The sequence below is a fragment of the Somniosus microcephalus genome, chromosome 4 (assembly GCF_052327205.1).
Source record: "Somniosus microcephalus isolate GS21.2 chromosome 4, FLI_Smic_1.0, whole genome shotgun sequence".
NCBI classification, from domain to species: domain Eukaryota; kingdom Metazoa; phylum Chordata; class Chondrichthyes; order Squaliformes; family Somniosidae; genus Somniosus; species Somniosus microcephalus.
In genome coordinates this window covers 57,153,358-57,181,189 of record NC_140990.1, presented here as the reverse complement: position 1 = coordinate 57,181,189, position 27,832 = coordinate 57,153,358, and the positions used below count along the sequence as shown (strand labels likewise).

The 27,832-nt window shown below is 48.4% G+C and overlaps 1 pseudogene; it reads left to right on the top strand.

The window, feature by feature from the left end:
• Positions 1 to 2,409: 2,409 nt before the first annotated feature.
• Positions 2,410 to 27,832, top strand: part of LOC147118964 (uncharacterized) — a 32,168-nt pseudogene continuing 6,745 nt past the window's right edge.

Sequence of the window (27,832 nt, the reverse complement as noted above, 5' to 3'; positions counted from 1 at the left end):
GGGGAACCAGTGAGTGTAGAACTGAACCTAGCCAGAGTCACCATCTTCAGGGGAGGAGAGAGAGGGGGACCAGTGAGTGCAGAACTGAACCCAGCCAGAGTCAGTACCTTCAGGGGAGCAGAGGGAGGGGAACCAGTGAGTGTAGAACTGAACCCAGCCAGAGTCAGCACCTTCAGGGGAGGAGAGGGTGGGGAACCAGTGAGTGTAGAACTGAACCCAGCCAGAGTCAGCACATTCAGGGGAGGAGAGGGAGGGGAACCAGTGTGTGTAGAACTGAACCCAGCCAGAGACAGCACCTTCAGGGGAGGAGAGGGAGGGGAACCAGTGAGTGTAGAACTGAATCCAGCCAGAGTCAGCACCTTCAGGGGAGGAGAGAGAGGGGAACCAGTGAATGTAGAACTGAACCCAGCCAGAGTCAGCACCTTCAGGGGAGGAGAGGGTGGGGAACCAGTGAGTCTAGAACTGAACCCAGCCAGAGTCAGCACCTTCAGGGGAGGAGAGGGAGGGGAATCGGTGAGTGTAGAACTGAACCCAGCCAGAGTCAGCACCTTCAGGGGAGGAGAACCAGTGACTGTAGAACTGAACCCAGCCAGAGTCAGCACCTTCAGGGGAGAAGAGGGAGGGGAACCAGTGAGTGTAGAACTGAACCCAGCCAGATTCAGCACCTTCAGGGGAGGAGATGGAGGGGAACCAGTGAGTGTGGAACTGAACCCAGCCAGAGTCAGCACCTTCAGGGGAGGAGAGGGAGGAGAACCAGTGAGTGTAGAACTGAACCCAGCCAGAGTCAGTACCTTCAGGGGAGCAGAGGGTGGGGAACCAGTGAGTGTAGAACTGAACCCAGCCAGAGTCAGTACCTTCAGGGGAGCAGAGGGAGGGGAACCAGTGGGTGCAGAACTGACCCCAGCCAGAGTCGGCACCTTCAGGGGAGGAGAGGGAGGGGAACCAGTGAATGTAGAACTGAATCCAGCCAGAGTCAGTACCTTCAGGGGAGCAGAGGGAGGGGAACCAGTGAGTGTAGAACTGAACCCAGCCAGAGTCAGCACCTTCAGGGGAGGAGAGGGAGGGGAACCAGTGAATGTAGAACTGAATCCAGCCAGAGTCAGCACCTTCAGGGGAGGAGAGAGAGGGGAACCAGTGAGTGTAGAACTGACCCCAGCCAGAGTCGGCACCTTCAGGGGAGGAGAGGGAGGGGAACCAGTGAATGTAGAACTGAACCCAGCCAGAGTCAGCACCTTCAGGGGAGGAGAGGGAGGGGAACCAGTGAATGTAGAACTGAATCCAGCCAGAGTCAGCACCTTCAGGGGAGGAGAGAGAGGGGAACCAGTGAGTGTAGAACTGACCCCAGCCAGAGTCGGCACCTTCAGGGGAGGAGAGGGAGGGGAACCAGTGAGTGTAGAACTGAACCCAGCCAGAGTCAGCAGCTTCAGGGGAGGAGAGGGAGGGGAACCAGTGAATGTAGAACTGAACCCAGCCAGAGTCAGCACCTTCAGGGGAGGAGAGGGAGGGGAACCAGTGAATGTAGAACTGAACCCAGCCAGAGTCAGCACCTTCAGGGGAGGAGAGGGTGGGGAACCAGTGAGTCTAGAACTGAACCCTGCCAGAGTCAGCACCTTCAGGGGAGGAGAGGGAGGGGAACCAGTGAATGTAGAACTGAACCCAGCCAGAGTCAGCACCTTCAGGGGAGGAGAGGGTGGGGAACCAGTGAGTCTAGAACTGAACCCAGCCAGAGTCAGCACCTTCAGGGGAGGAGAGGGAGGGGAACCAGTGAGTGTAGAACTGAACCCAGCCAGAGTCAGCACCTTCAGGGGAGGAGAACCAGTGACTGTAGAACTGAACCCAGCCAGAGTCAGCACCTTCAGGGGAGGAGAGGGAGGGGAACCAGTGAGTGTAGAACTGAACCCAGCCAGAGTCAGCACCTTCAGGGGAGGAGAGGGAGAGGAACCAGTGAGTGTAGAACTGAACCGAGCCAGAGTCAGCACCTTCAGGGGAGGAGAGGGAGGGGAACCAGTCAGTGTAGAATTGAACCCAGCCGGAGTCAGCACCTAGAATTGTCTGTTCTGATTTTCTATCCTTGCTTTGCAGTGATGACTTTTTTAAACTCCTTTTACAGGCTGTAAGACCGCAAACTCAAACCAAACATCACATCAAGATCTGACAGAGTCACATCATTCATCAGGACCTGAATATCATCGGCCTTTGAATGTGGAAGGAGAAATGTTTGTTCTGTCTGTGGGAAAAGATGTGAAACATCAGTGTGACTGGAAAAGCACTGAGACACCCATTCCCGAGTGAGTGTTCCAGTGCACTGACTGTGGAAAGAGCTTTAACCAGTTACACAGCCTGAATAAACATCGCACCAGCGGGGAGAAACCGTACACATGTTCTATGTGTGGACGAGGCTTCAACTGACCATCCAACCTGGAGCGACACAAGGACACCTGCACCACGGAGAAACCCTGGAAATGTGGGGGCTGTGGGAAGGGATTTAATTACCCGTCCCAGCTGGAAACTCATCAACGCAGTCACACTGGGGAGAGACCGTTCAGTTGTTCTCACTGCCTGAAGACATTCAAAGAATCATCAAACGTGCTGAAACACCAGCAAATTCACACTGGGGAGAGGCCATTCACCTGCTCATTGTGTGGGAAGGGATTTTCTCAGTCCAACCACCGGCTGACACACCAGTGAGTTCACAGTGATGAGAGACTGTTCAGGTGCTCTCACTGTGCAAAGACATTTGCCCTCTCATCCAACCTACTGAAACACCAACGAGTTTACACCAGGGTGAGGTCGTTTACCTGCTCCGTATGTGGGAAAGAATTCACTCGTTCATCTAACATGCTGACACACCAGCGAGCTCACACCATCGAGAGGTTATTCTCCTGCTCCGTATGTGGGAAAGAATTTACTCATTCATCCAACATGCTGACACACAAGCGAGTTCACACTGGGGAGAGGTTGTTCACTTGCTCTGTGTGTGGGAAAGGATTTGCTCATTCTTCCCATCTGCAGACACACCAGCGAGTTCACACTGAGGAGAAGCCGTTCACCTGCTCTGTGTGTGGGATGAGATTCACTCAGTCATCCAACTTCCAGACACACCAACTTGTTCACACTAATAAGAAACCTTTTAAATGTTCTGAGTGTGAGAAGACCTTTAAAAGCACAAAGGATCTGCTGATACACCAGCGAATTCACACTGGAGAGAAGGCCGTTCACCTGCCCCGAGTGTGCAAAGGGATTCACTAATTTATCCAACCTGCGGACACACCAGCGAGTTCACACTGGAGAGAGGCCGTTCACCTTCTCCGTGTGTGGGAAGGGATTCACTCAGTCGTCCAACCTGCAGACACACCAGCGAATTCACAAGTGACTGCAGGGGTTGGATTCTGTTCTTATTGCTGCTGTTAATCACATCCAGGACTGAACCATGTTCATTCTGACAGTTGGGGTTTGTTTCAGCTGATGTTAGTAACCCCTATAACTGGGCTGGAGTTTAATCTGTATCAGTGTCAAATAAATGAGCTTTGTTTCACACACACGCAGTGTGTCGGGTCCTTGATATCTCGACAATAAGATGAGCTGATTGAGGACTTGTTACAAACTGAGTGGAATCGATCTGAGAACTGAGATTCCACAACTTGTTAAAAGATGGATCTACAAGATGTCCAAGTCTGACAGGACAGAAAATTCTATTATATCACAGGGTCCACTTCAACCATCCAGGGCAGTGAGCCCCTGTAACATTGGATTTTAACCTATGGGAAATATTCTGATAATCTGTTATTGTCACGGGGCAAAGCAGACTTGTTACTTTAACATCAGTTTAATCAAACTCAATAGACAATCCGATCTCCAAAGGGAAACGTCTCCTTAAAGCTGACGGTGTCGGCAGTTCTGCAGCTCATTTCTCACTGTGAGCGTGTCAGAATGAAAAGCTTTAACAACAGCCGATGTTTCACAAAGGGAGACCTCACCAGACCAAAGGCCATTGGTGGAGTTTAATGGGCTGTTTGTGTCACTGGGCTACAGGAGGCCATTTTTAACAGAAGGAAAATTGGTCACAGCAAACAGAGAGTTTAACAAACTGTCCCTGGTCCACTCGAACCCCCACCTTCTCTCTCTCTCACTATTTATGGGCACTGCTGCAGTAATTGCTCCTCTGACCTTTCCTCTCTTGACCCTCCTACACTCCTAATACATGGCCCGACACAATCTCCCTCCCCCGACATCCTCACTGTGCTGGAATCCACACCAGTCTCCCCATCTGCTCCTTGTTCTCTCCCTGGATCCTAAAACTACTGAACTCACTCTTCCCCTCCTGAAGTCTACAGGCTCTAAAACTGAAGCTTGGTGTCCCTCAGTCCCGACTCCTTGATTTACCTCCCCTTCTCTCCTCCTCTTTCCCCCTTGGTTGTGTTCCACACTCTGGGCTTTGGGCCTTCCCCGGGGATTCTCAGTATGAACAGGTGGGATGTGTTTGGAGACAGGGTGTCCCGGCTCTCCACCTTTAAAGGGACAAGGAGATGACCAGCTGGGCTGAATGGCCCTGCTTTATGATATCACTGCAGTGCCTAGCAACCAGCCTCCCTGGGCCCTGCTCATTATGGGCTGGGTTTAGCTCAGTGCTGTTACAGGAAGGGAAACAGGAACAGGATTCACCCCGTGTGGAGCCCAGGATTAATGGGGAGAGGTACAGGATCAATTTATACCTTATTGAGTGAGAAATGTCATTGTCCAGACACTCCCTGTCCCTCGGTATCTGTGTCGGGGAGCGGCTGATGGGTTTACTCTGTATCTGACCCGTGCTGTACCCGACTGGAGAGTGTTTGATGCTGACACTATGGGCTCAGCTCCACGAGCACAACATTTAACCCAAAGATGATCTGATAAACCCATCAGCTTCTCCCCTGGACACAGGTCCTGAGGGACAGGGAGTGTCTCTGATATTTTAGCCTGTGTTATTGATCAAGTTTAAACACCTCAGTCACATCTCCTCTCACCCTGCTTTGTTCTAATGAGAAGTGCCCCAGTTTCTCTCGTCTCTCCTCCTGGGAAAGAGAAGTTCGCCTCAGTTAGAAACTCAAACAGGGGCTTCACTGCAGACAGGTCATCATGAGGAAACATTTCTTTACCCAGCGAGTTACTATGATCTGAAATGCACTACCTGAAAGGGTGGAGGAAGCAGATTCAAGAGTAACTTTCAAAAGGGAATTGGATAAATATTTGAAGGGAAAACATTTACCGGGATATGGGGAAAGAGCAACGGAGTGGGACTAATTGGATAGCTCTCATAAGAGTTGGCACAAGCATGGTGGGCCAAATGGCCGCCTTTTGTGCTGTATCATTCTCTGATTCTCTGAGAAGTAAATCCGTGGTATAACCTCAGTGAATTTATTCTGCAGCCTCTCTGTGGTCCCGACATCCTTCCTAATGTAAGATGCCCAAAACTTATTCTAACTGCAGCCGAACCGATGGTTTTGTTTTCTACGCCGCATTTATAAAAAACCTCGGGTAACATTTTTAAACCACTTTATAAACTTGTCCTCCAACTTTTAAAGATTTGTGTATCTGATCTCCCTGTAGATTTTAGAGATATTAACATAACATGTTTAAAATATATTGACATCAAATGTCTGATATAATGTGTATTATGGGAAAGAGAAGTTTAGTCTGAGTTAGAAACTCAAACAGGCATTTCACTGCAGACAGGTCGCCATGGCAACACTGATAAGACATACCATTCACTGAATTGACTGGTTGGAATCTGTAATCAGATCAGGGGAAAGAACAGGTTTTGTCTGTTATTAACCACAATATAAGCTTAGAATCATAGAATGGTTACAGCACAGAAGGAGGCCATTTGGCTTGTCGAGCCCGTGCCAGCTCTCTCACGAACCCTTTCCCCGTAACCCTGCAAATTTCTTTACTTTAGGTACTTATCCAATTCCCTTTTGAAAGCCGTGATTCAATCTGCCTCCACCACCCTTTCAGGCAGTGCATTCCAGATCCTAAACACTCGCTGCGTAAAAAAGTTTTTCCTCATGTCGCTTTTGGTTCTTCCGCCAATCACCTTAAATCTGTGTCCTCTGATTCTCGACCCTTCCGCCAATGGGAACAGTTTCTTTCTATCTACTCTGTCCAGAACCCTCATGATTTTGAACAGCTCTATCAAATCTCCTCTCAACCTTCTCTGCTCTAGGGAGAACAACCCCAGCTTCTCCAGTCTATCCACGTAACTGAAAGCCCTCATCCCTGGAACCATTATTGTAAATATTTTCTGCACCCTCTCTAAGGCCTTTACATCCTTCCTAAAGTGCGGGGCCCAGAATTGGACACAATACTCCAGTTGAGGCTGAACCAGTGTTTTATGAAGGTTCATCATAACTTCCTTGCTTTTGGACTCTGTGCCTTCCATGCTTTTGTTGCCTCTTGTTGCTGGCTCCAGGCACTGGAGCGGTTCCTGTGTGTTCAGCTCTCAGCTGCAGTCAGTACCTGGGCCGGGCTCAGCACTTTACCCAGCACATCTCTGTCCACGTTGTCATACTTGACACGGAGGGGCTGCGCAGGCTTCTCATCCACCTCGGTCAGGGCGAGAGGTCCCGACCACTCATACAAGTCTACGGGCATGTTACGGCCGCACTGCGGACAGCCCAGGCTAAGGCTGTGTGAGCTGGAGCCACGTGAGCTACACTGGAGAAGGTTGAGATTCCAGAAATAGTGGGGAACCAAGGGGCTAATGAGAGTGAGCAACTTAAAGTAATTAATATCAGTCGAGAAAAAGTACTTGAGAAACAAATTGGACTAAAAGCCGACAAATCCCCTGGACCTGACGGCCTACATCCTAGGGTTCTAAAAGAGGTGGCTGCAGGGATAGTGGATGCATTGGTCGTGATCTTCCAAAATTCCCTAGGTTCTGGAATGGTCCTCGTGAAATGGAAGTTCGCAAATGTAACACCGATATTCAAGAAAGGAAGGAGAGAGAAAACAGGGATCAACAGGCCAGTTAGCCTGACATCAGTCCTCGGGGAAAATGCTGGAATCCATTATTAAGGAAGTGGAACAGGGCACTTAGTGTAGTGTATGTACCTTTAAGGGGAGAACTACTTTTTACAGCTCCTGTATACTGTAGTACCGGCAGTGACCACACCTGTATATAAACCCTGAGTAGGGATTTTTACTGTTAGTTTAAGAGTAACCCTCATCCAGTAAACACCTGTTGATTGTTCCTCTGCAGTCTCTGTCTATTTCTTGAAGGACACCATACATCAAGATTCACGGATTTAACATTGGCGACAAGTCGATTCGAACCTACCTGCAACTCTGCAGAGGAAGGCCGATTCCAGAGGCACGGGCGTCGACCATCTGGCGGAGACTCCAGCGAGGCGGGCTGGCAACAGGTACGGTGCAGACCCTTCCCGCACAGCGGCGGCTAGAGCCGACCGACAGCACAGGAAAAGGCCGAGCAGCGTCGACGGGAGCAGAGAGAGGGGGTAAAGCGCACAGGGCGCAGCCGGGGTTCAGGACCGAGCGGCGTCAACGAGAGAGGTGCACAGGAAAACGCACAGAGCGGGGTTCAAGGGCTGAGCAGCGTCCGCGGGGGAAGAAAGGAAAGTGCGGGAGACGCCATTTGAGCTGCAGCGGAGAAGAAGGGAGAGTGCGGGAGATGCCATTTTTGAGCCGCAGTGGAGAAGAAGGTAGAGTGCGGGAGATGCCATTTTGAGCCACAGCGGAGAAGAAGGGAGAGCGCGGGAGATGCCATTTTTAGCCAGTCTAACCACACCCAGGGATGCTGAAGAGTGGCAGTGTCACAGCGTTCGACAATGAAGTCGAAGATTGGGCGACATATGTAGAACGCATAGAAGTGTACAGCAAGGCGAATTAAGTGCCAGATGCCAGGAAAGCACTGGTATTGTTCAATTCCATGGGTGCAAAAACGTCTGGCTTACTGCAAAACCTAGTAATCCCAGAGAAGCCAGTGGAAAAGGATTTTGAAAGCATAGTGGCAATCCTACAGGACCGCTTAAACCCCACATGACTGCTGATAGCAGAAAGATTTAAGTTTCACAAAAGGAACCAGCATAAAGATGAAAGTAATGCTGAGTATTTAACGGAATTGTGCAAGCTATCGAAACACTGCCAGTTTGGAGCGGGACTAGCAGATACTTTAAGGGACAAGTTTGTGTGTGGGCTTCAAAGTGAAAGAAGCCGTTTCTGGGTTCCATCAGAAAAGGATCTTACGCTGGACAAGGCTTTCGGCATAGCAGCATCGCACGAAGCAGCCGCACGGGGCGCTGCAGAGATACAACGGAGACCGCAAGAATATGGCACAAATAAAATGTCATATGGAGCAGTGAAGTGTTATCCCTGCGGCAGAACAACACACGACCATAAGGATTGTTGGTTCAAGGACCAAGTGTGCAGACAGTGTGGAAAAGTAGGACACATAGCAAGAGTCTGCAGGTCGGGAAAGGAAACCAGCAGCAAGAAATCTCCACAGGAGAAGTACAAAAAGGTACATAAGGTGACGGAGAGTAGTTCAGACGAACAGAAAAGTGATACAGACTCCGGAAGCAAGGAGCTGGGTTGTCTGAAACTACATAATGTAATCAAAATGGAGGATCACCAAACTATCTGGGTCACGCTCAAGATAGACGGAGTCCAAGTGAAAATGGAATCGGACACAGGATCAGCCCCACCAGTCATAAACCGAAGGGACTACAAGTGGCTATTCTCACATATACCCTTGAGAGATACAGAGATTGTCTTGAAGACGTTCATGGGGCAAAAAGTCTACCCCAAAGGAAAAATAAGGGTGAAAGTTATATATAACGGCAAGGAAACACCAAAAATGGACCTATATGTATTGCCAGATGGAGGACCACCACTACTAGGACTTGAATGGACCCGGAAGATACAGCTAGATTGGCATTCCATACAAGCACTGACTGTAGATGCCAAAAAGGATGACGACGTCTCACCTGGACGACTGTCAAAAATGCTAACTGACACACAAGAAGTGCTCCAGGAGGGACTCGGAACACTAAAAGGCATAACAGCGATGATCAAAATAGAGGAAAATGCAAGCCCAAAGTTTTTTAAGGCCAGACCGGTGCCTTATGCGATCCACCCAGCCGTCGAAGCAGAGCTGGAAGGTTTGGAACATTCTGGAGTACTGTCCAAAGTGGACTGGAGCAAGTGGGCTACACCCATCGTTCCTGTAATGAAGAGGTCATTGAGTAATACGCCTGGGGAACCAAAGAAGGTTCACATCTGTGGGGACTTTAAGGTGACAGTGAACCCAGTCCTTCACACGGTACAATATCCGCTTCCAGCGGATTGAAGATAATTTCGCCTCGCTATCTGGAGGAAAACGCTTCACTAAGATTGACCTGGCCCAGGCGTACCTGCAAATGGAGGTAGAAGAAGCCTCGAAACAGTACCTCACGATCAACACTCATAAAGGTCTCTACCAATACAACTGGCTGGTGTTTGGGGTAGCATCAGTTCCGGCTATTTGGCAAAGGGCAATGGATCAAGTCCTGCAAGGGATTCCAGGGACCCAGTGTTATTTGGACGACATCCTGGTCACGGGCGAAAATGACAGTGATCACCTCGCCAACCTGGAGCAGGTGCTCACTAGATTGAAGGAATATGGGCTCCGAGCTAATCGCCACAAATGCGAGTTTTTCCAGAAGCAGATCTCGTATTGTGGCCACATTATTGATGAAGAGGGGTTACATAAGTCCCCTGAAAAGATTGAGGCAGTAGTCAAGGCTCCAGCACCAGAAAAAGTGTCACAACTGAGGTCGTTCCTCGGGCTGGTGAACTACTACCATAAGTTCTTGCCAAAATTGTCTACAGTACTACACCCACTGAACACCCTACTGCAAACGGGGGCACCATGGAAGTGGAATGACGAATGTAAACGAGCTTTCCAGAAGTGCAAAGAATTGATCACATCAAAAGAGGTGTTGGCTCATTTCAACCCAGCACTACCAATTCGGTTGGCGTGTGATGCATCACCCTATGGTATTGGAGCGGTGCTGTCGCACAAATTCCCGGACGGCTCGGAGAGGCCAGTAGCCTTTGCGTCTCGGTCACTAACCTCAGCCGAGCGTAACTATGCCCAGATTGACAGGGAGGCCCTCAGCCTAGTGTGGGGAGTGAAAAAGTTCAACCACTATCTGCACGGGCAGAAGTTCACCTTGCTGACTGACCACCAACCACTTGTCTCCATCTTTAATCCAAAGAAGGGCATTCCGGTGATGACTGTGCAACGGCTACAAAGATGGTCCCTTTTTCTAGGGGCAAAGCAATATGAAATAGAGTATAAGGGCACGAAACAGCATGGAAACGCTGATGGGCTATCACGCCTGCCACTGCCTATGGCGGAGGAAGCATCAGCAGTGGACCCTGTCGAAATATTTTATTCGACTATAATTGAACGCTTGCCAGTAACTAACGCGGATATAGAGAAGGAGACCCGAAATGACCCGACACTGTCCCAGGTATATGACTTGACGGTGAAGGGATGGCCAACACATGGCGACTCACTGTTGCCAGCATTCTCATCCAGAAGAGAACAGCTGTCAGTATGCCAGGGGACCTTGATGTGTGGATCCCGAGTGGTAATTCCACTCAAGTTAAGGGAGAGAGTGCTCAATGTGCTTCACGAAGGCCATCTGGAAGGGGTGAAAATGAAAAGCCTTGCTAGGGCTTATGTGTGGTGGCCGGGGATCGATCAGCAAATCGAGGACCTGACAAAGAGCTGCTCAGGATGCCAGAAGGTCCAAAATGCACCACCACATGCCCCTCTACACCCATGGGAGTGGCCCTCCTCTCCATGGCAATGGGTGCATATTGATTTTGTTGGTCCATTCATGGACTCAATGTTTTTAATAGCTGTGGATGCGCACTCAAAATGGCCTGAGGTGATCAAAATGTCCTCCACCACCACGGAGAAAACGATTGCAGTCCTACGGACCATATTTGCCAGGAATGGCTTGCCAGAGCAGATTTGCTCTGATAACGGACCACAGTTTGTGTCCGAAGAGTTTCGGGAATTTATGAAAAGGAATATGGTAAGGCATTACACATCCGCCCCGTAACATCCAGCCACAAATGGATTGGCTGAGCGGTTCGTACAAACCTTTAAAAAGGCAGTAAGGGCCATGTGCGATGACGACATTCCACTGCAGCATAAGGTGGACAATTTCCTGTTAGCCTACAAAAATGCGACACATGCAGTCACCAACCAGACCCCGGCCATGATGTTCTTTAACCGAAGGTTGAGATCTTGTCTGGATTTGCTCAGACCAAATGTACGAAGAGATGTTGAGAATAAGCAATTCCAGCACATCAATGAGAAGCCGACAAGGAGCTTCAATGTAGGGCAACCAGTCTTGGCCCGCGACTACCGAACAGAGAAATGGCAACCAGGAACGATATGCACACGGCAGGGGCCACTAATGTACGCAGTGGATGTTGGGGAGAACATTGTGAGATGCCATGTCGACCAGATCCTAGAGTCACAGGAACGAGTCAACCCCATGTTTCGCGTACCTGGTGATGAACCCGATATACAGGTCGCATCTACCCCAGAAACAGTAGCATCAGAAGCTGATGAACCAACCGACGACAGGGGGCCAGAATCGCCTCCGCACCAAGAGCAAGACACTCAGGAAAGACGCTATCCAGAAAGGATCAGGAAGCCGCCCCAACGACTGAATTTATAAATCGACTATTTTCAGTTAATGGCATGTTAGAAGTGTTAATTGTTAAATGAATGTTATGGTACTGTTAATATTAAAGGGGAGGAATTGTAGTGTATGTACCTTTAAGGGGAGAACTACTTTTTACAGCTCCTGTATACTGTAGTACCGGCAGTGACCACACCTGTATATAAACCCTGAATAGGGATCTGTACTGTTAGTATAAGAGTAACCCTCATCCAGTAAACACCTGTTGATTGTCCCTCTGCAGTCTCTGTCTATTTATTGAAGGACACAACATCAAGATTCACGGATTTAACACATGGAAAATGATAATATGATTAGGCAGAGTTAACATGGTTTTATGAAAGGAAAATTGTGTTTGACAAATTTATTGGAGTTTTTTGTGAATGTAACTAGCAGAGTAGATAAAGGGGAACCAGGGGATGGAGTTGGATTTCCAATAGGCATTCGGTAAGGTACTACATAAAAGGTTGTTACACATGGGGTTGGAGGTAATGTGTTATCATGGAGCGAGGAATGGTTAACGGACAGAAAACTGAGAGTAGGGAGAAATGGGTCATTTTCCTGTTGGCAGGCTGTAACTAGTGGGGTACCGCAAGGATCAGTGTTGGGGCCTCAGCTATTTACAATCTATATTAATGACCTAGATGAAGGGACCGAGTGTAATGTATCCAAGTTTGCTGCTGATACAAAGCTAGGTGGGACAGTGAGCTGTGAGGAGAACACAGAGTCTGCAAAGGGATATAGACAGACTAGTGAGTGGGCAGTAAGGTGGCAGATGGAGTATAATGTAGGGAAATGTGAGGTTATTCATTTTGGTAGGAAGAATAGGAAAACAGAATATTGTTAAGGTGAGAAACTATTAAATGTTGGACCTGAAACATTAACTCTGTTTCTCTCTCCACAGATGCTGCCTGGCCTGCTGAGTTTTTCCAGCGTTTTCTGTTGTTATTTCAGATTCCCAGCATCTGCAGTATTTTGCTATTGTATTAAATGTTGGTGTTTAGAGAGATTTAGGTGTCCTCGTACAAGAAACTCAGAGAGTGTAGCCAGTTACTGCAGCAAGAACACATTCAACTCAAATGATACCAACATTAAACTGTGGTTTCACCAGCTGGCCAAGCTGGTGACAGGTACTGCGCTAATCCTTCCTGAGCGTCAGGCTGGAGCTCCAGCGGCGGGCTCTACAGCTGAGACAGGCAGCGAAATCAGAGGCAAGAAATAACGGACTGGGAGGGTGCACTCGAGAGACGGCCGGCGCGGCAAGCAGGTCAGCGTCTAGACCTCCGTCGGGAACGAGTCTCCAACAGTGAATAAACAGCGTTGTTATCGGTAGCAGCGGCGGGAAAGCGCGGGAAGCGCCATATCTTTTCTGAAATGCCTAAATCTGGTAATATTGAGGCTTTTGATGGCGAAATAGAAGATTGGACCACATACGTGGAAAGAGTAGAGGTTTATTGCACTGCAAATGGAATAACAGATTGAAAAAAAAGCTTCAGTACTTCTGAACTTAATGGGCGTGAAGACATACGGGCTGTTACGAAATTTAATCACTCCAGCCAAACCAAAGGACAAGACTTTTAAAGAAATTGTTGATACCCTGCAGGAGCATTTAAACCCAACACCGCTGCTGATAGCGGAACGATTCAAGTTCTTCAAGAGAAATCAACACAAGAATGAAAGTAACACTGATTACCTAACCGAATTAAGAAAGCTATCAAAGTACTGCCAATTCGGAGCAGGACTATTGGATTATCTTCGAGGCAAATTTGTTTGCGGTCTCTTAAGTGAAGGAACACAAAAAAGACTGCTTTCTGAAAAAGATTTAACATTGGACAAAGCTTTCAGTATGGCTGTATCATACGAAGCAGCAGCAAAAGGAGCTGCAGAGATACAACAAGAGACACAGGACTTCGGCACCCATAAAATGACACAGGAGTTCGGAAGATGTTATCGCTGCGGCAGATCCACCCATAACCAGAGGGACTGCTGGTTCAAGGTCAAAGCATGCAGGCAATGTGGTAAGATTGGACACATTGCACGGGTGTGCCAATCTGGACAAAATAAATCCACTGACAGAAAACAAAGAATCAATAAAGAAAAGTACAGGAAGGTACAAATGATGGCGGACAGTAGCTCCGAAGACCAGAATAGCGATAGCGACTCCGGAAACGAGACTAAGCTGTCTCAAATTACATAATGTACTTGCCAAAGAGGATTACCAAACCATTTGGGTTACCCTCACAATAGCAGGGTCCCCAGTTAAAATGGAGCTAGATACAGGATCAGCTCTAACCGTAATAAATCGACGAGATTACGAGAGGCTATTTTCGCATATACCTCTAAAAGACACATCCATTATCTTAAAAACATATACGGGGCAGAAAGTCTACCCCAAAGGAAAAATAAGGGTGCCTGTGGTATACAATGGCAAAGAAATACAAAAGTTGTATTTATACATTCTACAAGATGGTGGTCCACCGTTGTTGGGATGTGAATGGATAAGGAAGATAAGTTTAGACTGGCACTCCATTCAGGCACTGACGGTGACCAGTAAGGAAAAAAACAATGATGACATCATACCTGAACGATTAAAAGACATCTTGGCCAACGCCAAAGAAGTGTTTCAAGAGAAACTAGGAACCTTGAAAGGCATCACCGCCTCAATAAAAGTGGAAGATACAGCAATTCCAAAAATTTTTAAGGCAAGACCGGTGCCATACGCAATACGTCCGGCAGTCGAGGCAGAGCTGAAGAATTTGGAAAAGGCAGGCGTATTATCCAAAATAGATTGGAGTGAATGGGCAACACCCATCGTTCCAGTCATGAAAAAAACATTGAAAAATAACTCTGAGGAACAGAAAAAAATTCGCATCTCTGGGGACTTTAAGGTGACTGTAAACCCGGTCCTTCACACGGTACAGTATCCTCTTCCAAGGATAGAAGATATTTTCGCCTCACTATCCGGAGGGAAACGTTTCACAAAAATTGACTTGGCACAGGCATATCTACAGATGGAGGTTGAGGAGACCTCTAAAAAGTATCTCACAATAAACACACACAAAGGCCTGTACCAGTACAATCGACTGGTTTTTGGAATAGCATCAGCTCCAGCTATCTGGCAAAGAGCTATGGAGCAAGTCCTGCAAGGGATTCCGGGGACTCAATGCTACCTAGACGACATCCTTATAACAGGAGAAAATGACAACGAACACCTTACCAATTTGGAGCAGGTGCTCACTAGGCTGAAAGAACGGGGCCTACGAGCAAATCGCCCCAAGTGCGAATTTTTCCAAAATCAGATATCATATTGTGGCCACATAATTAATAAGGAAGGGTTGCATAAGTCACCTGAAAAAATTGAAGCAGTTATAAAAGCCCCAGCACCTGAAAATGTTTCACAATTAAGGTCATTCCTGGGATTAATAAATTACTATCATAAATTTTTACCGAACTTATCAACTATTCTACACCCTCTTAATGATCTTCTACAGACAGGAGTGATTTGGAAATGGAACGAAGACTGTAAACGTGCCTTCCATAAATGTAAAGACTTAATCACATCCGAGAAAATTTTGGCTCATTACAACCCATCACTACCAATCAGACTGGCGTGCGATGCATCCCCTTACGGCATAGGAGCGGTATTGTCCCATAGATTCCCTGATGGCTCGGAACGGCCGATAGCTTTTGCGTCACGCTCATTGAACTCAGCTGAGCGTAACTATGCCCAGATAGACAGGGAAGCACTCAGCCTGGTATGGGGAGTGAAGAAATTCAACCATTACCTACACGGACAAAAATTTACCTTGCTGACTGACCATCAACCCCTCATCTCCATATTCAACCCTAAAAAAGGTGTCCCCATTATGACGGCACAAAGACTACAGAGGTGGTCCCTTTTTCTAGGGGCACACCAATACAACATTGAATACAAAGGGTCAAAACAGCATGGGAATGCTGACGGTTTATCACGCCTACTGTTGCCAACCATAGAAGAGGCACCTACAGTAGGCCCAGTAGAGATATTCCACTCTACCATAGTGGAATGTCTACCGGTGACAAATTCTGCCATTGAAAGGGAGACAAGAAATGACCCTACTCTCTCACGGGTCTACGATTTAACAGTGAAGGGATGGCCAGCACATGGCGAACCACTGTTGCCAGCATTCTCGCAAAGAAGAGAACAGCTGTCAGTGTGCCGAGGAACCTTGATGTGTGGATCCAGAGTGGTGATTCCACCCAAACTCCAGGATAAAGTGCTAAAGGAGCTTCACGAGGGGCATCTGGGTGGAGTGAAAATGAAGAACCTAGCTAGGGCGTTTGTATGGTGGCCAGGTATCGATGGAGACATCGAAGACATGACCAAGAGCTGCCTAGGATGCCAGAAGGTCCAAAATGCTCCGCCACAGGCCCCTCTACATCCATGGGAGTGGCCCTCATCTCCCTGGCAAAGGGTGCACATCGACTTTGCTGGTCCATTTATGGACTCAATGTTCTTAATCGCAGTTGATGCACACTCCAAGTGGCCGGAGGTAATAAAGATGTCCTCCACCACCACGGAAAAAACCATCACAGTATTAAGGACCATATTTGCCAGGAATGGGCTGCCGGAGCAGATATGTTCTGATAATGGACCGCAATTTGTGTCCGAAGAATTCAGAAAGTTCTTAAAGAACAATGGGGTAAAGCACTACACGTCCGCCCCATACCATCCCGCCACCAATGGATTGGCTGAAAGGTTTGTCCAGACCTTCAAGAAGGCCATCAAGGCCATGGGTAATGAAGACATAAAACTTCAGCACAAGGTGGATAACTTCTTATTTGCATATAGGAATGCAACGCATATGGTTACTAACCAAACTCCCGCCATGATGTTCTACAATAGAAACCTAAGATGCCGGCTGGATTTGGTCAAGCCCAACATCCGAAGGGACGTGGAGAACCGGCAGTTTCAGGGCATGAATGAAAGGCCAACTAGGGCCTTCCAGATAGGCCAACCGGTTTTGGCCCGGGACTACCGTACCGAGAAATGGCAGCCTGGAACTATCTGCACACGATTAGGACCACTGATGTATACCGTGGACATCGGAGACAGCATAATAAGGCGCCATGCTGACCAAATCATCAAGTCATCCAAAAAGGGACAACCTACACCACCACTCTATACATCTAACGATGAAGTAGAGATACCCATATCTACCTCCGATCCGGTGATACTGGAGCCCGATGAACCCGACACTGGCCTTCAAGCCGAATCAGCCTTGCCAGAAGAACCTACTACACCACCAGAAACTACTACACCCCCGAGGCGTTATCCGGACCGAGTCAGGAAGCCTCCTGAGAGACTAACTTATAATTAATTAATACAGCAATGTATATTATTTTGCATATAACATGTAATTAATAATTACTTAAAATATGATGTACTAGTTAGCTAGAAGGGGAGGAATTGTGGTGTATGTGCCTTTAAGAGCCCCAGGTGTGCGTAATGCCGGTAATTGCCACTTGGGCTATATAAGCCTGCGTATTGTGTATATCCTTTAGAAACCCCCCCCAGACTTGCTTAGTAAATACCTATGAACCAACTCCTGTCTTCAGTGTCTTTATCTACACACGGACACTACAGTAACGAGAAAGGATTAATTAGCAATCTTGCTGTACGAGGCCCCTTGCATCAGAACGATCATATGATGATTGAATTCTTCATTAAGATGGAGAATGAAGTAGTTGACTCAGAAACTAGGGTCCTCAATTTAAATAAAGGAAACTACGATGGTCTGAGGAGCGAGTTGGGTAGGATTGATTGGGGAATGGCACTCAAAGGGTTGACGGTGGATAGGCAATGGCAAACATTCAAAGACCGAATGGATGAACTACAGAAGTTGTTCATCTCAGTTTGGCATAAAAATAAAACAAAAAAGGTGACTCAACCGTGGCTAACAAGGGAAATTAGGGATAGCATAAGATCCAAGGAGAGGACATACAAATTGGCCAGAAAAAGCAATAATCCTGAGGATTGGGAGCAGTTTAGGATTCATCAAAGGAGGGCTAAGGGATTAATTAAGAAGGTAAAATAGAATATGAGCGTAAGCTTTCAGGGAACATAAAAACTGACTGTAAAAGCTTTTATAGATATGTAAAGAGAAAAAAATTGGTGAAGTCAAGCGTAGGTCCCTTGCAGTCAGAATCGGGGGAATTTATAATGGGGAGCAAAGAAATGGCAGACCAACTAAATACATATTTTGGTTCTGTCTTCACAAAGGAGGACACAAATAACCTCCCAGAAATACCGCAGAACATAGGGTCTGATGAAAGGGTGGAACTGAAAGAAATCAGTATTTGTAGGGAAATGGTGTTAGGAAAATTGATGGGACTGAAGGCCGATAAATCCCCACGGCCTGATAATCTACATCCCAGGGTACTTAAGGAAGTGGCCCTAGAAATAGTAGATGCATTGCTGGTCATCTTTCAGAACTCAATGGACTCTGGAACAGTACCCATGGATTGGAGGGTAGCTAATGTTACCCCACTATTCAAAAAAGGTGGCAGAGAAAAAGCGGGGAATTATAGACCGGTAAGCCTGACATCGGTAGTGGGGAAAATGCTAGAGTCCATTATAAAAGATGTAATAGCAGAGCACTTGGAAAGCAGTGACAGGATCAGACAAAGTCAACATGGATTTACAAAAGGTAAATCATGCTTGACTAATCTACTGGAATTTTTTGAGGATGTAACTGGTAAAATAGATAAGGGAGAACCAGTGGATGTGGTGTACTTGGACTTTCAGAAGGCTTTCGATAAGGTCCCGCATAAGGGGTTAGGGTGCAATAGGGGGCAAGGTATTGACTTGGATAGAGAACTGGTTGGCGGACAGAAAGCAAAGAGTTGGAATAAACGGGTCATTTTCCGAGTGGCAGCCAGTGACTAGTGGGGTACTGCAAGGATCGGTCCTAGGACCCCAGCTGTTCACAATATATATTAATGATCTGGATGAGGGAATTGGATGTAATATCTCCAAATTTGCAGGCGACACAAAGCTGGGTGGGAGGGTATGCTGTGAGGAGGATGTCATGAAACTCCAGTACGATTTGGACAGGTTGGGTGATTGGGCAGAAACATGGCAAATGCACTATAATATGGATAAATGTGAGGTTATCCACTTTGGTGGCAAAAACAGGAAGGCAGATTATTATTTGAATGGCAATAGATTGGGAGAAGGGGAAGTGCAAAGAGATCTGGGTGTTCTTGTGCACCAGTCGCTGAAGGTAAGCATGCAGGTGCAGCAGGCGGTTAAGGCGGCAAATGGTATGTTGGCCTTCGTAGCAAGAGGGTTCGAGTACAGGAACAAGGATGTCTTGCTACAGCTGTACAGGGCCTTGGTGAGACCGCATCTTGAGTATTGTGCGCAGTTTTGGTCACCTTACCTGAGGAAGGACGTTCTTGCCATGGAGGGAGTGCAGCGAGGATTCACCAGGCTGATACCTGGGATGGCAGGAATGACGTACGAGGAGAGATTGTGTCAATTGGGCTTATACTCACTGGAGTTATAGAGTCATAGAGTTATACAGCACAGAAGAGGCCCTTCGGCCCATCGTGTCTGCGCCGTCCATCAAGCCCTGTCCAATCTAATCCCATTTTCCAGCATTTGGTCATTAGCCTTGTATGCAATGGCATTTCAAGTGCTCATCCAAATGCTTCTTGAATGTTGTGAGGGTTCCTGCCTCTACCACCCTTTCAGGCAGTGAGTTCCAGACTCCAACCACCCTCTCGGTGAAAAAGTTCCTCCTCAAATCCCCTCTAAACCTCCTGCCCCTTACCTTGAATCTATGCCTGCTTGTTATTGACCCCCCTACTAAGGGGAAAAGTTCCTCTTTATCTACCCTATCTATGCCCCTCATCATTTAGTACACCTCAATCAGGTCCCCCCTCAGCCTTCTTTGCTCCAAGGAAAACAACCCCAGCCTGTTTAGTCTTTCTTCATAGCTGAGGCGCTCCATCCCAGGTAACATCCTGGTGAATCTTCTCTGCACCCTCTCCAAAGCAATCACATCCTTCCTAAAGTGAGGCGACCAGAACTGCACACAGTACTCCAGCTGTGGCCTTACCAGCGTTTTGTACATCTCCATCATAACCTCCCTGCTCTTATATTCTGTGCCTCGGCTAATGAAGGCAAGTATCCCATATGCCTTTTTAACCACCTTATCTACCTGATCCGCTGCCTTCAGGGATCTATGTACATGTACACCAAGGTCCCTCTGACCCTCTGTACTTCCTAGGGCCCTACCACTCATTGTGTATTCCCTTGCCTTATTTGTCCGTCCAAAATGCATCACCTCGCACTTTTCAGGGTTTAATTCCATTTGCCACTTTTCCGCCCATCTGACCAACCCATTTATATCGTCCTGTAGCCTGAGGTTTTCCTCCTCGCAATTTACCACCCCACCAATTTTCGTGTCATCTGCGAACTTACTGTTCATACCTTTTACATTCTCATCCAAATCATTTATGTAGATCACAAACAGCTTCCAGTCACAAAAGCAACCTTCGACCATCACCCTCTGCCTCCTGCCACTCAGCCAGTTTAGGATCCAACGTGCCAAGGCACCCTGGATCCCATGGGCTCTTACCTTCTTGACCAGTCTCCTATGCGGGACTTTGTCAAAAGCTTTACTGAAGTCCATGTAAACCACATCCACAGCATTTCCCTCATCCACACACCTAGTCACCCCCTCGAAAAATTCAATCAGATTGGTCAGACATGATTTACCCTTGACAAAGCCATGCTGACTATCCCCGATTAATCCTTGCCTCTCCAAGTGGAGACTAATTTTGTCCCTCAGAATTTTTTCCAATAATTTCCCTACCACAGATGTTAGGCTCACTGGCCTGTAATTCCCTGGTTTATCACTGCTATGCTTCTTGAATAATGGTACTATGTTAGCTGTTCTCCAGTCCTCTGGTACATCCCCTGTGGCCAGAGAGGTTCTGAAAATTTGTGTCAGAGCCCCTGCAATCTCCTCCTTTGCCTCACACAGCAGCCTGGGATACATCTCGTCTGGGCCTGGGGATTTATCCACTTTTTGGCCTGCTAAAACCGCTAGTACCTCCTCTCTCTCGATGCTAATATGTTCAAGGATATCACAGTCCCCTTGCCCGATTTCTATGTCTACATCGTCTTCCTCCATAGTGAACACAGATGCAATAAATTCATTTAAAACCCCGCCGACATCATCCGGCTCCACACACAGATTGCCACTTTGGTCCCGAATGGGCCCTACCCTTTCCCTGGTTATCCTCTTGCCCTTAATATACTTATAAAACATCTTAGGATTTTCCTTTATTTTGCTCGACAGTGTTATTTCATGGCCCCTCCTCGCTCTCCTAATTTCTTTTTTAAGTATGCCCCTGCACTTTTTATACTCCTCTAGGGCTTCCTCCATCTTTAGTCTTTTGTAACTGCCAAAAGCCCCCCTTTAGAAGATTGAATGGGGATCTCATCGAAGCCTATAAAATACTGTCAAGTCCGGACAGACTAGATGCAGAAAGGATGTTTCTGATGGCCGGGGAGTCCAGAACCAGGGGTCATAGTCTAAGGATAAGGGGTAAGCCATTTAGGACTGAAGTGAGGAGGAATTTCTTCACCCAGAGAGTGGTGAACCTGTGGAATTCTCTGCCACAGAGGGCGGTGGAGGCCAGTTCATTAAATATATTCAAGAAAGAGATGGATATATTACTTGAGGCTAAAGGGATCAAGGGATATGGGGAGAAGGCAGGGACAGGGTACTGAATTTAGATGATCAGCCATGATCTCATTGAATGGCGGAGCAGGCTCGAAGGGCCAAATGGCCTACTCCTGCTCCTATCTTCTATGTTTCTATGGAGAGTCTAGAACTAGGGGGCATAGTCTCAGGATAAGGGGTCGGCCATTTAAGACAGAGATGAGGAGGAATTTCTTCACTCAGAGGGTTGTGAATCGTTGGAATTCTCTGGCCCAGAGGGCTGTGGATGTTGAATCTTTGAGTATATTCAAGGCTGAGATAGATAGATTTTTGGACTCTAGGGAAAGCAAGGGATATGGGGATAGGGTGGGAAAGTGGAGTTGAGGGCGAAGGTCAGCCATGATCTTATTGAATGGCGGAGCAGATTTGAGGGGCCGAATGGCCCACTCCGGCTACAAATTCTTATGTTTATGTTAATGTTCTTATACTCCCTACATCTGATGGGCTCTGTGCTGCTCACACTCAATCCTTATTGGTTGCACTGAGCTTTTTTCTCACAGCTGCGCCCTCCAACTATAAATAAGGGCATCGCTGCCAGTCAGTAATAAGAGGTGCCGGGTGGAGGGCTGTGTCAGACCCATCTCCCTTATCCTGTAACAGACCAGGATTCCTGGGGACAGACCCCACAGACCCATCACCCTTATCCTGTAACAGACCAGGTTTCCTGGGGACAGACCCCACAGACCCATCTCCCTTATCCTGTAACAGACCAGGTTTCCTGGGGACAGACCCCACAGAACCATTTCCCTTATCCTGTAACAGACCAGGCTTCCTGGGAACAGACCCATCTCCCTTATCCTGTAACAGACCAGGGTTCCTGGGGACAGACCCCACAGACCCATCTCCCTTATCCTGTAACAGACCAGGGCTCCTGGGGACAGACCCCACAGACCCATCTCCCTTATCCTGTAACAGACCAGGGTTCCTGGGGACAGACCCCACAGACCCATCTCCCTTATCCTGCAAAAGACCAGGGTTCCTGGGGACAGACCCATCTCCCTTATCCTGTAACAGACCAGGGTTCCTGGGGACAGATCCCACAGACACATCTCCCTTATCCTGTAACAGTCCAGGGTTCCTGGGGACAGACCCCTACAGACCCATATCCCTTATCCTGCAACAGACATGGGTTCCTGGGGACAGACCCCACAGACCCATCTCCCTTATCCTGTAACAGACCACGGTTCCTGGGGACAGACCCCACAGACCCATCTCCCTTATCCGGTAACAGTCCAGGGTTCCTGGGGACAGACCCCACAGACACATCTCCCTTATCCTGTAACAGACCAGGGTTCCTGGGGACAACCCCTGCAGACCCATCTCCCTTATCCTGTAACAGACCAGGGTTCCTGGGGACAGATCCCACAGACACATCTCCCTTATCCTGTAACAGACCAGGGTTCCTGGGGACAGACCCATCTCCCTTATCCTGTAACAGACCAGGGTTCCTGGGGACAGACCCCACAGACCCATCTCCCTTATCCTGTAACAGACCAGGGTTCCTGGGGACAGACCCCACAGACCCATCTCCCTTATCCTGTAACAGACCAGGTTTCCTGGGGACAGACCCCACAGACCCATCTCCCTTATCCTGTAACAGACCAGGTTTCCTGGGGACAGACCCCACAGAACCATCTCCCTTATCCTGTAACAGACCAGGTTTCCTGGGGACAGACCCCACAGAACCATCTCCCTTATCCTGTAACAGACCAGGGTTCCTGGGGACAGACCCCACAGACCCATCTCCCTTATCCTGTAACAGACCAGGGCTCCTGGGGACAGACCCCACAGACCCATCTCCCTTATCCTGTAACAGACCAGGGTTCCTGGGGACAGACCCCACAGACCCATCTCCCTTATCCTGCAAAAGACCAGGGTTCCTGGGGACAGACCCATCTCCCTTATCCTGTAACAGACCAGGGTTCCTGGGGACAGATCCCACAGACACATCTCCCTTATCCTGTAACAGTCCAGGGTTCCTGGGGACAGACCCCTACAGACCCATATCCCTTATCCTGCAACAGACATGGGTTCCTGGGGACAGGCCCCACAGACTCATCTCCCTTATCCTGCAAAAGACCAGGGTTCCTGGGGACAGACCCATCTCCCTTATCCTGTAACAGACCAGGGTTCCTGGGGACAGACCCCACAGACCCATCTCCCTTATCCTGTAACAGTCCAGGGTTCCTGGGGACAGACCCATCTCCCTTATCCTGTAACAGACCACGGTTCCTGGGGACAGACCCCACAGACCCATCTCCCTTATCCGGTAACAGTCCAGGATTCCTGGGGACAACCCCTGCAGACCCATCTCCCTTATCCTGCAACAGACCAGGGTTCCTGGGGACAGACCCCACAGACCCATCTCCCTTATCCTGTAACAGACCAGGGTTCCTGGGGACAGACCCCTACAGACCCATCTCCCTTATCCTGTAACAGACCAGGGTTTCTGGGGACAACCCCTGCAGACCCATCTCCCTTATCCTGTAACAGTCCAGGGTTCCTGGGGACAGACCCATCTCCCTTCTCCTGCAACAGACATGGGTTCCTGGGGACAGACCGATCTCCCTTATCGTGTAACAGACCAGGGTTCCTGGGGACAGACCCATCTCCCTTATCCTGTAACAGACCAGGGTTCCTGTGGACAGACCCCTACAGACCCATCTCCCTTATCCTGTAACAGACCACGGTTCCTGGGGACAGACCCCACAGACCCATCTCCCATATCCTGTAACAGACCACGGTTCCTGGGGACAGACCCCTGCAGACCCTTCTCCCTTATCCTGTAACAGACCAGGGTTCCTGGGGACAGACCCATCTCCCTTATCCTGTATCAGACCAGGGTTCCTGGGGACAGACCCATCTCCCTTATCCTGTAACAGACCAGGGTTCCTGGGGACAGATCCCACAGACTCATCTCCCTTATCCTGTAACAGTCCAGGGTTCCTGGGGACAGACCCATCTCACTTATCCTGTAACAGACCACGGTTCCTGGGGACAGACCCCACAGACCCATCTCCCTTATCCGGTAACAGTCCAGGGTTCCTGGGGACAACCCCTGCAGACCCATCTCCCTTATCCTGCAACAGACCAGGGTTCCTGGGGACAGACCCATCGCCCTTATCCTGTAACAGACCAGGGTTCCTGGGGACAGGCCCATCTCCCTTATCCTGTAACAGACCAGGGTTCCTGGGGACAGACCCCTACAGACCCATCTCCCTTATCCTGTAACAGACCAGGGTTCCTAGGGACATACCCTGTAGACCCACCTCCCCACTCAATGGTGATTCAAAGATATTATGTAAACCTTCACTTGAATGGGTCTGATTCGCCGATCCCCACCTGATCAGACAGACTCTGTCTGAAGGAGACTCTCAGATAAAGTCTGTAATGTATATACCTTTAAGGGGAACTATCATTTACAGCTCATGTATACTGCTGTACCGGCAGTGACCACACCTGTATATAGCACTGAGTAGTAATCTGTACAGATCAATTCTACTGTGAGCCACGTTGAGTAAACACCTGTTGTACCGTTTCTCCTGCAGTCTGTGTCTTATTATACACGGACGCAGCATTGGCGATGAGGGAAGTTCGAACCTACCTGCAACTCTGCATCACCTCCCGGGGATTCGTTCCTGGAGATCAGTGGATTGGAGGTCAAGGCCAGAGACTCGGGCGTTGACCACGGGCAACCGCCCAGTCATCCAACAGAGACAGCAAGAATATGGCACAAACGAAATGTCATATGGAACAGAGAAGTGCTATCGCTGCGGCAGAACAACACATGACCAGAATGATTGCTGGTTCAAAGACAAAGTGTGCAGACAGTGTGGATAAGTAGGACGCATAGCACGAGTCTGCAGGTCGGGAAAGAAAACCAGCAATAAGAAACCTACCAAAGGAAAGTACAAGAAGGTACATAAGATGACGAAGAACAGTTCAGGCGAACAAAAGAGTGATAACGACTCCAAAAGCAGGGAACTGAGTTGTCTGAAACTACATAATGTGATCACAACGGAGGATCACCGAACCATTTGGGTCACTCTCAAGATAGCAGGAGTCCAGGTAAAGATGGAATTGGGCACAGGATCAGCCCTAACAGTCATAAACCGACGGGACTACGAGCGGCTATTCTCACACATACCCTTAAGAGACACAAAAATTATTTTGAAGACGTACACGGGGCAAAATGTCTACCCTAAAGGAAAAATAAGGGTGACCATTATATATAACGGTAAGGAAACACCAAAACTAGACCTGTATGTATTGCAAGATGAAGGACCACCATTACTGGGACGTGAATGGATCCGGAAAATACAACTGGATTGGCATTCCATACAGGCACTGACTGTGGCTGACAAAAAGGATGACGACGTCACACCTGGGCGACTGTCAAAGATCCAAACTGATGCGAAAGAAGTGTTCCAGCAAGGACTCGGAACAGTAAAAGGCATGACAGCGACAATTAAAATTGAAGAAAACGCAAGCCCAAAATTTTTTAAGGCCAGACCGGTACCTTATGCGATCTGCCCAGCCGTCGAAGCAGAGCTGGAGAGTCTGGAACGTTCAGGTGTACTGTCCAAGGTAGACTGGAACGAGTGGGCTACACCCATCGTTCCTGTGATGAAAAAGTCATTGAGCAGCACGCCTGGGGAACCAAGGAAGGTTCGCATCTGTGGGGACTTTAAGATAACAGTGAACCCGGTCCTTCACACCGTACAATATCCACTTCCGCAGATTGAAGATATTTTCGCCCCGCTATCTGGAGGGAAACGCTTCACTAAGATTGATCTGGCCCAGGCGTATCTGCAAATGGAGGTAGAAGAAGCATCAAAAAAATACCTCGCAATCAACACCCATAAAGGTCTCTACCAATACAACCGGATGGTATTCAGGGTAGCATCAGCTCCGGCTATTTGGCAGAGGGCAATGGAACAAGTCCTGCAAGGGATCCCAGGGACCCAGTGTTATTTAGACGACATCCTGGTCACGGGCAAAAATGACAGTGATCACCTTGTCAACCTGGAGCAAGTGCTCACTAGATTGCAGGAATATGGGCTCCGAGCTAACCGCCCCAAATGCGAGTTTTTTAGAAAACAGATCTCCTAATGTGGCCACGTTATCGATAAAGAGGGGTTACATAAGTCCCCAGAGAAGATTGAGGCAGTAGTCAAGGCTCCAGCACTGGAAAATGTGTCACAACTGAGGTCGTTCCTCGGGCTGGTAAACGACTACCATAAGTTCTTGCCAAATTTGTCTACAATACTACATCCACTGAACACCCTACTGCAAACTGGGGTGCCATGGAAGTGGAGTGATGAATGTAGACGAGCTTTCCAGAAGAGCAAAACACTAATCACATCGAAAGAGGTATTGGCCCATTACAACCCGGCATTACCAATTCGGCTGGCATGTGATGCGTTACCCTACGGCATTGGAGCGGTGCTGTCGCACAAATTCTCGGACGGCTCAGAGAGGCCAATAGCCTTTGCGTCACGATCACTAACCTCAGCCGAGCGTAACTACGCCCAGATTGACAGGGAGGCCCTCAGCCTAGTGTGGGGAGTGAAAAAGTTCAATCACTATCTGCACGGGCAGAAATTCACCTTGCTGACTGATCACCAGCCTCTTGTCTCCATTTTTAATCCGAAGAAGGGCGTTCTGGTGATGACTGCGCAACGACTACAAAGATGGTCACTTTTTCTAGGGGCGCACCACTATGAGATTGAATATAAGGGCACGAAACAGCATGGAAATGCTGATGGGCTATCACGCCTGCCACTGCCTACTGCGGAGAAAGCACCAGCAGTGGATCCTGTCGAAATATTCCATTCGACTATAGTTGAATACCTACCGGTAACTAACGCTTGTATCGAAAAGGAAACCCGAAATGACCCAACACTGTCTCGGGTATATGATTTGACGGTGAAGGGATGGTCAGCACATGGCAACTCACTGTTGCCAGCATTCTCGACAAGGAGAGAACAGCTGTCAGTGTGCCGGGGGACCTTGATGTGTGGATCCCGAGTGGTAATTCCACCCAAGTTAAGGGATAGAGTGCTCAATGAGCTTCATGAGGTTCATCTGGGAGGGGTAAAAATGAAAAGCCTAGCCAGGGCTTATGTGTGGTGGCCGGGAATCGATAAACAAATCAAGGACCTGACCAAGAGCTGCTCAGGATGCCAGAAAGTCCAAAATGCACCACCACAGGCCCCTCTACACCCATGGGAGTGGCCCTCATCTCCATGGCAACAGGTGCATATTGATTTTGCTGGTCCATTCATAGACTCAATGTTTTTAATAGCCGTG